Source organism: Myzus persicae, unplaced genomic scaffold (genome assembly GCF_001856785.1).
Source record: "Myzus persicae strain clone G006 unplaced genomic scaffold, MPER_G0061.0, whole genome shotgun sequence".
Lineage (NCBI taxonomy): Eukaryota > Metazoa > Arthropoda > Insecta > Hemiptera > Aphididae > Myzus > Myzus persicae.
Window position 1 is genome coordinate 156,516 of NW_019104038.1, and position 17,908 is coordinate 174,423.

A 17,908-nucleotide genomic window follows, 5' to 3' on the forward strand; every position below is an offset into this window, starting at 1 on the left:
TAAATCATAAATCATTTCATAGCTGCTTCACTCATTCTGCCTATATTATACTAAGTATATTTGCTATAGTCTATAATGTAATATGTATGTATATTACTATTTGTAATTAATTTTTACTATTAGTAATATAACACTATAATACGGTGAGCTAATATATTTATCTGAAAATATCGCATTTATTTTATTATTAATTATAATAATAATATATATTATTATGTAAAATTCATGGAAATGATTTAGCTGACCAACATGCAAAAGAAGCTATAGTATCCGAAGCTCCCAAACAAAAATACAACACAATATTAGACACAAAAAAACACATAAAAATAATCACACAAAATATATGGCAAAATCACAGGCTAAACCAAAAAAATAAATTACGAGAAATTAAACAAAATATAAATCCCTAACCACCACAAAAAATAACTAGAAAAACAGAAATAATAATAAACTTACTGAAAATCGGCTACACCTACCTCACACATAGGCACCTCATCAGTCATCATGAAGAACCAACTACCGACAGAATCCACATCATGCGGAGTAACCCTCTCAGTAAAACACCTGATGAAGGAATGCCGATAAACTGAAGAAGAAAGAGAAAAACTAAATATATCAACGAATTTATACGAAATAATCGGACCAGACTGTCAACCACAAAAATAGAGAAATAGAATACAGTCAATAGTCAAAGCCACAAAGTCCCGCTATTATTGTAACTAAATTGTTACCTAAAACATATCTTAGCATAATATTATATTAATCTAAGAATAAATCTAATGTAAAGCTAATAATAAAGCCCATGTCGCCGAAGGTACAAATAGATCAATAAAAAAAAAAAACAAATATATTATGTATTATTCAATAATTGATATTATAACTTTTGAGTAAATGCTGACTTATCATGGAAGATGAATGTCGAGTGTAAGTATAGGTTCGTGGTATAAATATAGGCAACTGTTTAAAATTAATTGAAATATTTTGAAAATGACAGGTAGTGTATAATAAAACATAATAATATACGAAATAATTTCAAGTCCCCACACAAATACCATAATAATATGCATATTTAACCTGGTATTTGGGACCTATATTGTTCAATATATTCATCTCTGATATACCACAGTCACCACGTACAAACATTGCACTATTTGCAGACGACACAACAATATACAGTGAATCCCGAAACGTTGAAGCGATAACAAACAACTTACAAGATCACCTAAATCTATTAGCATCATGGTGCAATAACTGGAAAATACACATAAACGCTTCAAAAAGCTCAGCAGTCATTTTTAGCTTACGTCGCTATTCCACTCCACCACCTCTAAGATTCGGCAACGATTCCATACCTTGGCAGTCTTCTGTCAAGTACCTTGGTGTCACGTTGGACAAGAGGTTAACCTGAGGGCCTCACATAGCTTCTAAATTACAACAAGCATACCAGCGCCTCTCAATGCTATTTCCTATCCTAAACAAAAAATCAGTTATACAAAAAAAATGCTCAATATTAATTTACAAGCAATTATTACGCTCACTAATTACCTATGCTTGTCCTATCTGGGGAAACTGCTCAGTGACACACTTAAGAAAAATACAAATTTTCCAAAATAAAGTATTAAGAATAATAACAAACGCACCATGGTTCATACGCAACGAAAATCTACATAAAGACCTCCGAATCAAAAAAATTCAAGATCATATAAAAGATCTAGCAGTAAATTTCCACAGTTCACTCCAAAAATCAACTGGCTCAAATGCTCAATACACTTCAACTTACACATACGTCCACCACCTCAAAGACGACTAAAACGCGGTCGCCCGCACGATCTTATTCGATAATGCTATTAAATAACTAGTCACTACTGTAATTATCGCTCTTAATTGTAATTGTAAATACTTATATCATGTTAAAATTAGTCAAAAAAATTATGTTATTTATCCATAGATGTAGATAGCCTTATAGGCTAGGAATGTCTTATTTAAAATAATAAAAAAAAAAAAAAACCTGGTATTTGGTAACATCACTAACAAATGCAAAGTAGCAATTATTTTATAATAACAAAAATAATATTATTTTAAGATATAATAATATGTTATTTGTATTGCTTACTTATTTACTGGTTCAAGTTTCGTTTGATTTTTAAATATATTACATTTTTTTGCGATTCTTAAGCGATTTGCACTAACTTGATTTTATTGGAACGTCTGTTTTTTGTTGCAACACCCATTATTTTTTTTTTTAAATACTTTATGGTCCATATTAAAAAATTGATGGATACACTCCGAAAAAGTTAAATTTTAATATACTAAACTAAATTCAACACTATAGAGCAGGGTCGGCCAAACGGCCGATCGTGGACAATTTCAAAGTCGATCATGTTAGAATTTATTTTTAGAGACATTCGTTCAAAAAATAATCGAGGTTGTAGACTTGTAGTGAACAAATTATTGATAAGTTTTATCTGTATAATTAAAAAATTGTTCCACGAAAGTCGAGCCTCAAAGGTGAAGTATATTTTTAGTAGATCGTGACCAAAAAAAGTTTGGCCACCCCTGCTATAAAGAATAGTACACTGCAGTCTGAAATCAATGATAAATAAGAGTGCCGATTGATTGCTGTTTTTTCAATTTGTATTAATTTTAGATTTTAAGAAATAAAAATATATGGGATGATGATATTAAGGGATTGCAAATGGACAGTTTTGAAGGAGTTCAAAATAAGCAATTTTCGAATTGTATGCATACTGGTCTGGTAATTAATGTGTGTGTAGTGGTTATTAGTATGTCAAAATCGATCAGACCACATTTTAAGATATTTAATTTAATTTTCGAATAATCAACATTTAAAATGTACATTTTAAATACTCAAACCAAATACATATTAGGTAGTTTAGGAAAAAATGTTTAAAATATTGCCTGATCGATCTCAAGTAGACATATTAACGAATTAAAATCAGTTTTCAGGATAGAAATATAATGTTAGCGAGGTCCATTATTCAATATTTGCCGGCTGTGGTAGCCCCAAACCAATTTAATTGTAAACGTTGATATTATGACGTGCACAATGCAATTATATTGTTGTACATGTGTTCCAAAAATGACATTACGATAGTGTTATTACTCAAAAGGCAAAACCAAACAATAATCCATAAGAACTAAATACTACTGCGACGACTTCATATAAAATACAATTTGGTATGCCCCACTGAACAAGAGTAGAACACGGCAAAAGCCACCAGGGGTGACTTGTTATAAGAATACTATAGGAGCGACTGCTCCTGCCCCGAAAATCGGGAAACAAAATGTTTAAGTTCAACAGGTTTATTTATAATTCATAACAGAAGATTGATCATTCAAGTAAAAAATAAGTGTATCTATATCACAAATTGTAAAAGTTAATGAAAAATTTAACTAAAGAAGAACCTAAAAATATTACATTGGCCCTAGTAAATGTAGTTGGTGGGTGGGTTGTTTATAAACTTGCTCCTTGAGTTATGAATCTGAAGCCGCCACTGGTAGCCACTAATGGCGGTACCTGGCTGAAACTACGATAGCGGACAGGCCACAGGCGTCTTATTGCTTCTCTCGGACTTCGGTCTACGAGAGGAAACCACTGCGGCTGTTCGACAAGTGGATACCGCGAGTATATATACCACACAAGTCAGCGGCACTTCCCGGAACACCACGACGGAAACCAAAACCGGCAAAACCTGATGACCAACACAATAATATAATTGATGAGTAGGTATTTTGACAAATTGGGCATGTCGGCTGATCACAACAATGACAAATACGATATTATCACGTATCGTGATCACACGAAGTATTGCGGAGGCACTCGGGCGGTGAACGTACGCGACGCTGCGTTGTGGTCAACCTCCAAGACGGAAAACAAAAAATCGTTAACTTGCTTATGATTCTGATGATGCCGGCTGATTGCAGCAACGACAAAAACACAAGTCTCGTGATCACACGAAATTTTCACGGCGGCACGCACAATTAAACAACCGGGCCGGCAGCAAGATCACCGGTGAACTCGATGGCTCGCTAGGAGGAATAGCGCGCCGTTCATTGAAGTTTCTGCGCCCGCAGCGCAGCTTGAAGGAGTCTTAATGACAAGTGCTGGCAGCAAAAATGCAAAAGTGTTCCGTGTTCGAACGCGTTATTGCTTTACCTGATCTTGCTCGTATGCCTGTTGCTGCATGTCATAGTTTTCGCCGTTGATCATACCATCTTGCTCCGTCGACAGCATTGCCGGCTGAAAGCAGGTCGTTGCGGCCTAACGAGAAAATGTCACCGTACGGCGTACTGGTCTGACAGTCCACCGCAAATCTTGTTGTTGTCTTTCGTGAAAACCGCTTTGCAACAAACTTGGAACATTGGTACAATTTCGATTGGGTAAAGATCAATTTCCGGAACATAATTTTTACTTGATGCAGTTTCCATTTCCCAGTCGGCAGTCGTGATAATAATATAAGATACAATTTTTACACCCCTAACATTGATTTGTTTTATTTCTTTTTTTAAGTCTAGATGTTGAGGTTGACGACTGTTACAAGTCGTTGACACTGGACGGCCGAATTAAAAATATAATACGATAAGTAAAAATAGTGATAAAACAGTCAATAATATTTTGTTGACTATAACCATTGTTTTTCCTTCTATCAGTTCTATCTACAATGACTAATGACTATAAAATACAATTTGTGGAAATTAAATCGTGTTGGGCTGCAATGTGGTGACTGGGATAACACCAATTCTACGATTATGTACTGCTACGACATTGTGTTACTCCAAAAAAAAATTTTCACTGTCCATCATAATACTGCTCCAATATCGATTACTTCGAACATAAACTTTGCCGATATTATATTAAATTACTCCGACATATTTGCATTTTTCTGATAGAGATAACTGCATCTACGCATGATAACTGATAAGTAAAAACTAAAAAACTAAATGTAGACCACGGTGCGCGATGTTGAGAAGATCTTAAAGTTCAGAACTTCAGAATTTTTGAATGAAAAACAGAAACAGAAGCATATTATACGTTGTCACGGTAGGATATTAAAATGTATAGGTATTTGATATGTTATTTACCCAACCTATAACCTTTCTTAGTATCCATCTCAATGTCATTAAGTCATTTTTTCCCTATGATTTGACAACTGACAAAGTAAAAATTATATTTGTACTGTTGTTTACAATCCTTATAGTCATTTAAAGCTCTCCTATCTTATATTACTAATATAACTCAAAATAAATAATTGCTGCTGGACCCAAAATACTTTTAATATCTAGCAAATATTTTTTTAATTCCAATCACATCTCTTAATTTGAGATTCATTGAGTTATTTGTTATAAACACAATTTGTTGTCTCCAGTTTCTATAGAGAAAATGTATCTTGTGTAACTTAAATATTCTTTTCCCATTAATCCTCACATTGATACAAGGCCATCCTTTTTATGGTTGAAGGTTTGTAAGCTATTTCAAATATATTAAACCTATTTGGATGATGGGTGTCTACAGCACATATTAATTGTGATTTGACCAAAAGCTGTCTATACATATGAATTCGCCAATTGGCATTTTATTTTTTGAAGATATTTTAGGTATTACTCAAAAGCAATAACCATGTTTTGAATTCAAGTAAAACAGTGATCGATGATAAATTACATTTCTAAGTATTAACTATTAAGAGATAGGCATTGGTTTTGAAATGATATCTAACATGTTTTTTTCTTTCAATTTTTGTATTTAAATTGCTATTTTTGTCATATTTTGGTAGATAAAGTGCTTAATTAAGTATTGCAATTTAAATAGGTTAGGTTGGTAGATCAGATATTAAGAATAAGTAGATATTATATAAGTAAGCTTGCTTACAATTTTTAACTTTTAAAGGTAGAAATTGCAAATATGATAAAATAATAACTAACACAAATCTGCCATAGTTAATTGTATAGTCGTTTGAGCCAATTTCTACGATAGATAGATTAATATTATGTGGTATTCTTATCTTTTGAAATTTGTTTTTGCTAAAAATTTGTTTTAACAATTAAAACATATTAACTGCTATTGGTAAAGTTTTTTAGAATTTCTCCTCATTAATAATTAATAAGCAAATATAAAAATAAAATATTTATTTTAGTCATTTTATATTTTACTCAATCTTAAAAAGAATTAAACAAGTCATAAAATTATAAAGGTAAATAATAATAAGAGAAAAAAATACATAAAGAAAACTTCCAATACAAATAATCATTAAAAAAATTATGAAATATATACTCAATTTAAAAATATTCTTATAGTGTCTTCAACCATACCACCACAAACCTCACATGTGGCCGGAGGTGTTGAGTTACATGTCGCACAATACCATCCATGGCCACAGTCAAACAAAATGTATTGCGCCTGGTCTGGTACATATTGCACATGGTGCATACATCCGAGGCACCGACTTCCAGTTGGATCGAGTAAGGAAGTATTTTGCATCCATTTACCTTTTAATAAAAAAATTGTACATTTTTAATATGAAAATTACAAAAAAAAAATGCTACAATCTATACACTCATAATTACCATCTCATAATTTAATGTGCATTATTTGAATGGGTTGTGTTGTAGGAAATTCAATTTTGCAGACACCACATTTATCTAAGCGAATCGCACACTCATCACAACACCATCCGTGATCGCAAGGCAACAAAATGTTGGCTGTATTTACTGGGCTCCAACTTTGAAGGCAAACATAGCCTCTATCTACATGCTCACCTCTAGAATAAAAGGTATTTAAGTGAGTTTATTTTTCAATTTTGTTCAGGAGGACGTTATGTTGATATTTTTCTTACATATGCCTAAACATATAGCAAATTTTAAGCTTAGCAGATCAGATTTAGCTTTGTTAGTTTAAAAATTAGAGTGAATTAACCTATTTTTTAAATTTAAAGCTAAGAAGGGTATCTCAGGCTTTTTATTATACTTTAATTTTAAAGCGAGTTATGAGTGTTTTAAAATTGTAAATTGTTTGAACTTCATAAATATTCATCACTCGCTTTAAATTTAAAATATAGTAAAAAGTCTATGAGATGCCTTATAAAAAATGTTCACTCTTACTAATGGAGCTAAATGTAATTTTCTGAGAGTAAAATTTGCTGTGTTTTGCACTTCTAAAACAGAAACAACAAAATTAATCTGTGTAACGTTTTCTTAACAAAAAAATATTCTAATAGTAATATAAAAAACTAGTCTTCCAACATAGGATTATCCAAATCAAATGGCTGGTGAGCTTGTGGAGTAATTTGGTCTGAAACAAAATAGACAATTATTAACATAATATTTGAGTATTATAACATTTAAAATCAACCTACCATCAACAAGAGCATCATTTATGCATAGCTCAACTATTTCATAGACCTCTTCTTCCATTGACAAATCATTGATATCTGGCTGTTCAACTCAAATAAAAATTAAATTGTGATCGAGTAAGTGAATATTTTTATTTATTCATAAATAATTTAATTTATTTTTATTTTCTTTATTATTTAGAATATTTTACAATGCAGTTACAATAAGCATATAAGCGTAAAATAATAAATTACAATACATAAATACTTGGGAGAAACCGCCCAAGGACGACACTCCTACATTTTACTTATAGAAATATTCTAAAGCATACTTTCGTTTTGTTGTAGTTCAAGTGGCTCATTTCGGTCTTCATTATTTGCTAATCATACAAACAAAAGAGTTATATTTAGTTAGACATAATATATTTTTTACCACATTCTATTTCTATATATAATAATAATAATTGTAATATCTAATAATTGTAATATCTTTTCTGTACATATATATTTAATTGTAAAGGGCTCAGCCCGTAAATTCTTAATAAATAAATAAATAAATAAATATATTTACATTGAATTTGGATAGGGGCCTCAATGTTATTTAAATTTCCTATAATATTGATATTTAGATTATAGTAACTAGAGTATACAATGTATTGTCAACTTTAATGTATAGTTGTATATTACTGAGAAGATTATGATCCTCAATGAATAAAACGTTGCCACTTTCTGGTTGTTGGCGCACATTTGGATGTTCTGGATGTCTGACCATTTAAGGAACTGCTGCTGCTGCAGCTCGTTGACGACCACGACCCCCAGGTCTTCTAGCTCCACGAATTTGGAATGGCGGCAACACAGGTGATAGAGGCTGAAGTCCAACCATTGGTATCTGTAGCTGTCCCAAATCTTCAGGAAGGATTTCTTTAACTCAATTTTATTGTCATTTAGTTTATACACTCAATTGAATTTATGTGGTACCAACCATTAGCTAAAGGGCCTATTTGCATATTTATGTATCCTTTCACTGAGTAGTAAACTCTTCTTAAATATGCCATTGTGTCATAGCGGCCATAGCGTACGCTTTGTTGAGCATCAGCCAAAATGCAGTTATTTGTGTCTCTGCTAGACACAATTGATCTTTGTACCTTTAATTAAAGTTTGATTTATTAAAAACCATATCAAAAATTTAAACTTATAAAGTTTATAGCCTTACTCGCTGGCCGTTGATTGTTTGTAAGGTTTCCCTCCGTACTCTACTTTCAATGAAACGTAATCAATCTGCAAAATATTATTAAAAATCAATCACCATTCTAGTTATTGTCAATTATATATTTTTATAAAAATTAATTACCGTAAAAGGACCAGACTGGCGGATGTAGGCCTATGGTGGATTTAGCATGCTGTGAAAACTTTCTTCATAATTATTGGAAAGGATGTTTACACTATAAACAGTAAACCCAGATGGACGTACTGTTGTTTTACAGTATTGTCGAAAATAGTCTACTAAATGAACAATTTGGTTCAGTATGCCCATACGAGTGGCCAGCATTGTGATTGCCAGACAACCCCCAAGAATGCAGAAGTCTTCGGCAAATTCTAGAATCTGGTGTGGTGGCAAGTGTGGTAAAGCCCTAATCTATATATAAAAAAAAAATGTCAATATTAATGTAAGAATTTCTCATATCACCAGATCCTTATCCGTCAGTCATAACTAAAAATCCATTTTTTAGTTACCTTTATTTTTTTTTTTTTAATTTCATTGCAAGTTTATTAGGTTATAAGGAATAGATTGGTATAATTTATGATTTGAAATATTTCTGATGGTACAAACAATTATGATGTACGCAATTAATGTTTTAATGTTTTGTTGTATTGTTTAATTATAGTGAAACTTAAAAAATATGTATATTATATACATATGGGGGCTATAATACGTTGAGAACATAAAACAAGTGAAATGTGATGTATCATAGAGTATTTGGCATTTGATTAATTTATTTGACAATATTAAAACTGAGGTAATAGAAGAAACAAATATTAATTGTTAACGTAATTGTTTTTTCAAATTACAATAATGAGAAATGTAAGTGCAAGTTTTCCATGTTATTATGTTCTATCAGTGGCGTGGCGAAGTAGATTTTTTGGGTACAACCCAGGAGTGGTTGGGTGCTTATGTTAGTGGGTGATATCTAAGGGTAAATAATATATTAATTTACCTTTATGACATTTGTCATTCAACTGCAGTATACTATTCTAGAATTCTTGTTTACTATTATTATTATTATTATTATTATTATAATTATTTAGAATTGGTTAATAATAAAAATAAAAATAATAACTTTTTTAGAGGTTTGTAATAAAATTATGGTGGGGGGGGGGATATACAAATCTGCGAGACGTGGGTGGGTACCAAAAAAATGTATTCGCCCCCACTATAAAATCTTGTCGCCACGCCACTGTGTTCTATAAATATTAACTGTTCATTCCTTTCCTAAATACTTGATACCATATTAATGAATTATCCTATAAAAACATATTTTCATACCGACTCAGAACTACTGCAGTTATACAACATTTTAGGTTATAATGTAGATACAACAAATTTCTTTTAATTAAACAAATTACTTAAAAGATGTGCATTTATTATCGTAATTTCTGATCTTATGAAAAGTGTACCAGAGTGACGCTCTTACTACTTATGTTGTCGAGTACCCCTAAACCATCACCCACCGACCTTAAGCACAAGCTACCAAGCGTAAATATTGCAGAACAAAAGAAGGTGTTGGTGCCACCAACTTGGTGGTGCGGTGGATCGAATGATTCAGTCTTAAAGTGTGTCCGAACCCCCAATGGATAGTATAGTGCTAATATAAACATTAATTTCGCCGCAATTCAAAAGTGAAAAAAATAATAAAAATTTCAAATTTTCTTTTGCATCAACGCATAGATCGTCGTTCACACAAAAAGATAAACCCAATATGAATGATCAAAATACAATGCTTCTACTTTAAATTATATTATTTTAGTATTATCGTTACAACAAACACTGCGGAATAATGTATTCTATTCTACAGTTTAAACCATAATGCTCCTATAATACATTAACATATATACATGCCCATAAAGAATATCGCAGTGGATTCACAATAATATTTCGTCCGAATTCGAGATCCGGTCACTGTCCGCCGACAACTGGATGCATCAATAGTTTTTAATGAGCTGAAATATGCAGGCCCGACAAAAATCAAGTTGGAAAGTCGTGATTTCACTGCAGGCATTGTAGTGCATACGACTTCAGCAGGGTGATACACCCGTCATCGCGGATTTGAACTAAAACGAACCCGCCGTTGCACCCGGCCAAAGTGTCATTATCAACGACATCTATATAATATTAATATATTCAATATTGACATGTCATGTCCCGTCTTTTGCCTTGACCAAGTGTGCGTCCAAGTGCTAGCCATGTCGCTATGTCGCGACAGCCTTTTTTTTAACATCACGTATTATTTTATTAATTACACTGACGGTTTATGACCGTTTTTGTTACATGTCCGCCTTAGCCGTAAGTGTCATCTTAATTTCAATGTGCATTCGTATTTTGTTGTGACACATTCCGCCTTGAGTGTTACTGTCGAATTTATACATTTTATCATCTTGTATGTGGTATGTCACGTTTGTTTGCGTTCCGTATCGCCGTGTTCTTGCACGCCGTTGTTATGCAATGACAAGTAATCCGCCCTTTTCCGTCCACGCATCCTGTATACCATGGTTTAGTGGTATATTACTGTCGTGTTGCGTTTTCGTCCTTTGTCGAGTCGGTGACGGTGTAACAGGATAGTCATGGTATCGGCCTACTGAGTTATAAATTTCTATACTCATGTTTGTACTCATTTCTCATTATCATAAAAAGAAAAAGTTACCAATTAACACCCATAGGCCATAACTGGCCCATATTTTGAGTGGCCCGCCGAGATTTCCTTGGCAGTTTGCCGATCCGACCATTGCCTGAATTGTTGAATGTCACACAATATATCTTTCTGATGTATCCCGGGCGTTTCGTTTCATTTTATTTTGTTACGGTGTTATTATATATTTATAATATTAAAATAGTGATCCGTCCAAAGTTAGGTTATAATATAATATCGCACATGCAGTAGGAAGTGCAATCGTGCATTATTTACGCTTGATCCTATTCTGTGTAGTACAACGTACAACGTGCCTTAGGTAAAAGCGGGTCCAAGTCCCTCACCGGCATAGGCGTAACTTGGACTCTATTCACGTGGGGGCAAAAATAATTTTTGAGAATCTCTACACATTTTCATAATTATATAAAAATTAAAAAGAAACTTTGTAGAAAACAACTTGTTTTAAGTTTTTATATTTTTTTTTTTGTATGTTTCTGTCATCACGGTTTCGGGCAGTAAAAGTCCTAGTTGGGTTGGTACTACACCTATAATTAGTATTTAAATAAAATGTAAAAGTGTATGTGTTTTAAATTTATAAGCACTTATTATTTGTTGTCATTGTATTGTACAATATTATTATATTAAAATATATTCCTATAAATATAATATAATATATTATATTATGTATATGTTACGGTCAGAGTGTATAATTGGGCGTTGTAGTACAATGAGGACAATTATACACTTTGCCCAGGTATTGCACAGAATGACCAGAGCACAGTGGGTGGGCAATTTCAATGGTATAAAACAATTTTTGTTATCTTAATAATTTACAATAATTTTTTTTATGAATATTTACTATGTTTTTAAATTTTATTTGTGCAACTTAAATTATCATGACATTTAGAAGTACATAGTTTACCTACAGCCTTATATTTACATTTATTTGTCTTGCATCGCTGTTTACAGTTACACAGGTCATATCCTTGACCGCCAAGATTTGAAAATTTTCTATAGGCATTTTGAACGTTTGTGTGTTAATGGTTTAAGTAAAACATATTACGTTATAATATATACATAGTGTTTATAAATTATATTAGAAATAGTGGATGGCATCGACTCCACTCGAAAAGAAGCCGGGCACCTTCATATCTGCTATATAACACGGATGGGTACTGGGCAGGTTAGCACTGTTAGCAGTATCCATCCGGTCCACATCAGCCGAGTCAGCAAAAAAAATCTTCAGTATCAATATTATACACTAGTGAATCTATACAAATAATTATATTAAATTAATATAATATATATATGAGAACATTTTTAATATATTTACCTGTATCAGTATTAGTGTTGTAAAGTATTTGAGTAAAAGTATTCAAATACTTTTATTTTTGAGTGACGTATTTGAACGGTATTTGAAATACATTTTTTTACTATTGTATATTATTTTATTGAATACTTTTTTTTTATTCCTTGTCAAATAATAATAATGTCGTTATAATAATGTACATATTTATCATTTATGAACAATTCGATATTGATTTTGGTTTTCGTCCTTTGTTTAAATAAAATAAATAAATAAAATATCTTTAGCTTAACCAAATATTTTTTACTCCGGGAAACCGTCTGTTTATCGTCGACGAAGATCGCAACGGTACGTTATCGCTACCTACCAACATGTATTATAGCGAAATATTATACGAACTTTTGCTATGTCGTACCTGTGCGGCCGTACGTGTGTACGTGTAGTGTGTACTGTACTACTGTGACACTGTGTACGCCGTGCGGAGACAACATAGTAAGCGGGTGCGACCTATTCTCAATTAAAAGCTATAAATATAATATAAAACATAAACATTGACATTGACTGATAACTGATTCTGCTATAAATAAATGAATATGGCTATAAAGTCCAAAGTAATAATCTATTCTGTGGTAATATGTGGAACATGGTATTATCTTATTTTCATAATTATATTAGAAAATAATATTTTTGTGCGTACGGACTACGAATAACCCCAATTGTAAATTGGTGATTAGCGCACAATCAGTTATAAACTATTACAATATTGCATGTATGCCCCCTACGCTGTTTTACACTATTGTAATATTCATTACTTGGGTTCGTATTATTCGTATCGTGTTCGCTGTTGTCTGCTTGACGTTCCTACAGATTGTTAATAATTGTATTGCGTCAACCGTATACTCTTGTTTTCATTGTTTAAATTGTTTTAAATTGTTTTAAATTGTAATACAATGAGTGATTGTGATTCTTCAACCGAAGTCGATCAAGTTACAGATTTAGAAGAACCAATTTTAAACTGGCCAAATTATCAAAAATATTTTAAAGTATTAAGAGTCATTGAGGATAATTTTTTTTACAAGAAGCTAAAAGTGAAGTTGTGTCGATACAAAGTGTGACAAGGTGGATCCACGTTCAAACTCTAATATAAGAAAACATTTAAGTGTAAGTACAATGTTAATTTCATACCTGCCTATGACAGGTGACCTCCATCTAATATCTTGTGTGTTAAATTAATTTTAAATACCACACAAATACCTAATATATTACAAAATACATCAAAATTAGTGGCGCACAGCTTTTTAAAAGTCAAATTTCAAGTGCTTAAGATGTATCATAGATCTCATTATTCTATATTATGTATTTTCCTAGGCCCACACACGAGTCATCTCAGAGGGACCCAGTATTCTTGTGTATATGAAATAAAATAAAATAAATAACCCCCTCCCCCCTTAATAATAAATCCCAGTTGCGTCACTGATCGAAAAATGTAAATTATTTATCAAAACTTATAATGTTAAGTAAAAGGTTATAATATTATTTCATTATATTCAGACACAACATTCAACTATATTAAAGAAAATTGATCACATTAATAATGCAGCAAACAAAAACACTTTAAAGAGACCCAATGATGGATCATTGAAGCATAATGCTGGTAGTTCTTTAAAACAATTAGATAAAAACAACCAGTTTTAGAAGATTTTTTGAACAACAATAAATTAACTATTCAAAGTAAGAATGTGTATTGTTTATTTTTATTTTTTGTTTTACCTATTAAATATTTTTTAGTTGCAGCATTAACAAGAGTAGTTGATATTTACATGACTGCATGACTATATACTGATACATTGCTATATAGTAAACGATACGGTTGTTAATGATTTAGAAGAAATCAACGCATTCAACTTGAACATTCTAAATGATGAAGACCATGATTTGCCATATGCATTACCAAAACACCATCGATGTTGTGCACACACAATAAATTTAATAACAACAATGGTAATTAAACATTTATTTAAGTAGATAACCTAATATAGTTAAATTATAAAATACAAAAAATATTTTTATCGAAAAGAATATATTTTGAGTAAGTATAGTGATCAGGACAAAACTATTAGGTAGTAGGTTTAACAATTAATAATCATAATCAAATTTGTATGAGTTGTAATGCATTTAAAAGTTAAATTTTTCTTTCAATTTTAAATGTTAAAAATTTATGAAAACAAATATTCTAAGATAAAAGTATGAATATGATTGGCATTAGCTATTTTCTATTATCTATACCCAAATTTCTATTTTAGATATCAATAAATTATGTTTGCTTAATTTGTTATTATTAATTACAAATTTGTACAAATTAAATACAAAATAAAATAATTAATTAAAAAAAATAATTTTTTCTAGGACTCTAAAAAAGCTTTGTCTAATCTTGCATACAAAAAACAGTCAAGAAGCACTTTTGCCAAGTCTACCGCTTTGTGGAATAAACAAGGACGCTCAACTAAGTCAGCTGATTTATTTAAACAAAATCTTGGTGTTTATTTAATTACACCCAACAAGTCACATTGGAATTCACTGTATGATGCAGTGGTGTTGCTTAATAAATAAATTAAAAATAATGAACTTAAGTTTAGAATAATAATGACAAATTGGCTATTGGCAGGTAAATTATAAATCTTAAAAAATTATTAATTATTTTATCTATATTTTTTATGAACAATATTTTCAGATTTAATAGAAGTGATATTTATTTCATGTGTCAACATCAAACAATTATGGGGCCAATTTCATTACGCTTGGATTTACTCCAGGGTGATACTAATATGTACTTTGGTCATCTCCTACCTACATTTGAAGAATTAATTTATAAATGTGAATTAATGATAAGTGATCAAACAGTTTCTAATTATTTGAAACCTCTGGTTACCGCCATACTTAATGGTGTGTAGTAATTAATATTTTTTAAATACATTAATCTTATTTAGCCAAGTACTTAATGTGTACACATTTAATTTCTTTTCATTATAGCTGTTTTTGGTTTACTTTATTGGTAAATACTATTTACTAAGTAGTAAATATATAGTATCTCGTAGCTCTTACAGTCTTACTGATGTATAATGTAAAATTTTAATCAGCTGATCTATTTTTTATAGTTATATTTCTGTGTAGTAAATACATTTATTTACTCATGAGCTAAAATAAACAAATTTTATTGATAATAATTTTTGTTTTTAGATATGAAAACAAGGTTTGCTGATTATTTGATAGACAAATTTTTAACAGTGTGCCATCCACTATTTAAAAAAGCATGGATTAAAAATGATGTAAAAAAATAATTGGCAACAGAATATTTAAAAAGTGCCTGTTATGACTTACATACCAATGATAATGGCAGTAATGATGTAGGAGATAACCAAATGAAAGATAATTTATTTACCTTTTTTACCTGGTCACAAAATTCCCGAGATGAAAAATCAACAGTTAGTGATGAAATAGATAGATATTTGGGCACATCTCCAACAAAGACTTTAAAATGTTTGCATAATTTACCCAATATCAAAAAAGTAAGATTAGTTGAAAACTTCTTATACTATTAGTAGTAATATTACATAAACATTTGTGCTTATTTTTCAGGTATTTTTGAAGTACAACACTCCACTACCTAGCTGTGCATCAGTAAAGAGAGTGTTTAGTGTTGGTGATGCCACAATACATAAAAAAGAACAAATATGACGGATCAATATTTTGAACAAATAATGTTCTTAAAATGCAACACTCAAATGTTTGATTAATATAATATATTATGAATGATTCAGAATTAAATTGATTTTTTTGTTTTGTATTTGAAAATTATTTAAAATACTTTACTATAGATAGTATTTCTGTGGTATTTTAAATACTTTATTTTACAAGTATTTGAGTAATTACTCAAATACTTTTTATAAGTATTTTTTACAACACTGAAATAAAGCAATGAGTTTAGGAATACTGATATTATAGCAGTCTATTCAGTTAACATAAATCTAATCTTGTCCCCATATAGGGTCTCTGCGTCACATTATAGTAATAGTCATACATTTTTGTCTTGGAAACATCGAGCAAACAAAATCCTAAACAAAATTTAGAAAATGTGTTAGTAAATGTTGAACATAAAAATGTTAAGTATATTTACCAATATAGATAGGTTTATCGAATGTAATAATCATGTTCTCTTGATTGACTGCTTTAGGTTATCAGTTATCACTGTAATTGGTACAGCGTTTAAAAGTGGACTTATAAATTAAATTCTTGTATAGCCCTTAGTATAGCCCATTGTAGGTAAACAAGGGAGAAAATAATAATAAAAAATATCACAATATACTATGTAATATTATGTAGGTTTTTTTATTTGTTAAAAATCCATGAATTTCTTTTTGAAGTCTTTAAAATTAATATAGTATTTTGTGGTTTTCAGTTCAAATGGGTCTTCTGTTGTTCATTTTTATACCAATTTTTTAGAGCCATGCCAGCACATAAACAATATTATTGTGGATTTAGTTTTAGGAGTCAAAATCCGGGTAACATATATGATAAAAGTACGAATATTTGTACGAAGAAAAGTGTCAAGCTGAAGACTGCTTAAATATCTTTAAAATATAATGTAGGTATCTGCTGTATAAAAATTAATACTGTTTTGTAATGGTGTTAAGTTAATGTATTAAATGGTGCTGATCCAATACAGCTAAATAAAAAAATCCAAGCACTGCAAGTACTTTTAAATTTACCAATAGCTAAAATGTAGAAATATTTTATTTATTGTTTATTTACATGTTTAGCTAAATAAAGGTGAAAAAACAGATCAAACGGTATGAGACAGGTATTAAACTTCTCATAAAAATAAAAAAAAATAAAAAAACATTGATAATTTCCACTTATTATCATACATTTGAGTCAATTACTGTTGTTGATAAAATATACCAACAAATTTTTGGTTTTATTTTCTATAAGCCAAGTATTCAAACGTCATTTGTTTTTTTTTTTTGGAAATATTTGTCTTCATGTTACATAAAGGTATTCATCTCGTTAATAACAATTAACTTCAGCTACTTTTGACAGTTGATGTATAAAAACTTACTATTTTATAAAACTAAATTATACAATAATCCCACAAATAAATAAATAAATATTACAAATAACACATTATAGTTTAAACGTTAAGACTAAAAACAATATTGCTAGATGCCGGACGTAAGAATTGACTCGCGACAGTAGTAAACTCTAAATGGCCTATACTCAGAGTGCCATGTTCTGCATTGTATAGATTTAAACACTCCCAATAATATTCTGTTTCGGAATTTGAAATAAAAAAT

The 17,908-nt window shown here is 30.6% G+C and overlaps 3 long non-coding RNA genes and 1 pseudogene across 4 annotated transcripts; 1 reads left to right on the forward strand and 3 right to left on the reverse strand.

Annotated features, from left to right (window-relative positions):
* Nucleotides 1-6,377: 6,377 nt before the first annotated feature.
* Nucleotides 6,378-6,695, reverse strand: LOC111037881. Its single transcript, XR_002604919.1, has 2 exons — nt 6,583-6,695; nt 6,378-6,504 (listed from the first exon to the last, which is right to left on the reverse strand). It is a non-coding gene; the product is annotated as an uncharacterized LOC111037881 (long non-coding RNA).
* A 419-nt stretch (nt 6,696-7,114) lies between these two features.
* Nucleotides 7,115-7,479, reverse strand: LOC111037882. The gene is made up of 2 exons (XR_002604920.1): nt 7,371-7,479; nt 7,115-7,306 (listed from the first exon to the last, which is right to left on the reverse strand). It is a non-coding gene; the product is annotated as an uncharacterized LOC111037882 (long non-coding RNA).
* A 71-nt stretch (nt 7,480-7,550) lies between these two features.
* On the reverse strand, nt 7,551-12,272 carry LOC111037880 (annotated as a pseudogene).
* A 740-nt stretch (nt 12,273-13,012) lies between these two features.
* Nucleotides 13,013-16,366, forward strand: LOC111037888. Of its 2 annotated transcripts, none has more exons than XR_002604923.1 (8): nt 13,013-13,373; nt 13,551-13,718; nt 14,109-14,288; nt 14,352-14,558; nt 14,964-15,222; nt 15,289-15,500; nt 15,795-16,123; nt 16,194-16,366. It is a non-coding gene; the product is annotated as an uncharacterized LOC111037888 (long non-coding RNA). The 2 variants fall into 2 exon arrangements; XR_002604922.1 differs by having other exon boundaries at nt 14,346-14,558; nt 16,194-16,365.
* The last annotated feature ends 1,542 nt before the right edge of the window (nt 16,367-17,908 follow it).